At 35.8% G+C, this 896-nt stretch overlaps 1 non-coding gene across 1 annotated transcript; it reads left to right on the top strand.

Annotated features, from left to right (window-relative positions):
- Positions 1–411: 411 nt before the first annotated feature.
- LOC150001356 (small nucleolar RNA SNORD36) lies at positions 412–482 on the top strand. The gene has a single exon (XR_016513193.1). It is a non-coding gene; the product is annotated as a small nucleolar RNA SNORD36 (small nucleolar RNA).
- The last annotated feature ends 414 nt before the right edge of the window (positions 483–896 follow it).

Genomic DNA, 896 nt, shown 5'->3' with positions numbered 1-896 from the left:
CTCCAGGGGTCCCTCCTAACTTTTATAATGTGTGACTGTACTTTCTGCTGGCCAGCCACAGCCACTGCCTTGCTGCCACTGCCACCACCACTGCTAGCACATGGCATCCTCGCCACCCTGGCTCTGCCCTTCCTACCTGTCTGGATGAGTAATTTTTCTTTATACATTTGTTGGACTTCCATGCAGTTTGATTTTCTGGTAGTTCTCATTGATTCTAGTTTTGAGGTAGCTGTATTCCTTCATATGGTTGTGGAAGGAGGTGAAGCATGTCTCCCTATGCCTCTTTTTTGGCCGGAAGTTGGAATTTACAATTTTTTCACAATCTACTTTAACCCTTGTATGTCCTCAAAGCAGCAGGAAGCCAGGTTATGTGTTTAGGTAAATGGCTATTGACTTTGACTTATTTTCATCATGTCATGCTCTTATCACTGAACTTGAAATACCTTGAAAACACAAATTAGAGCATTTAAAAACTGAGCATGATTTATTCTGCAGTTGTTCATTTTTTAATTTAAAGTAATAAATTTATTCATTTATCTTTCAATAAACATCATTTAAAAATCTACCTTACTATCACTTTAGCACAATATTATGTTATGTCATTTTCTTCCTCACATACATTTTTGTATCTTTCATTTTTGACCCTTCACCTTCCCCATTGATGAAGAAACATTACTCCATGAAGGACTAAAAGCATCTCAAATCATATGAGCGAGAGGAAGTATTGGTACAGCTGGTTTTCATGAAGTTTACAGTATTTTAGTTAATGCATTCAACGAATTATCTATTTTAAAAGAGATTCTGTAAATCTTTGACTCTATATATGATGCTACAGAAGGAATAATAAATAATAACCTGATTTGGTAGTGATGGGAAAAAGAATTATTTTACATTGT

The sequence above is a fragment of the Furipterus horrens genome, unplaced genomic scaffold (assembly GCF_987537825.1).
Source record: "Furipterus horrens unplaced genomic scaffold, mFurHor1.1.pri manual_scaffold_9, whole genome shotgun sequence".
In the NCBI taxonomy this organism is placed as follows: Eukaryota; Metazoa; Chordata; class Mammalia; order Chiroptera; family Furipteridae; genus Furipterus; species Furipterus horrens.
This window is presented reverse-complemented; position numbering and strand designations above follow the sequence as displayed.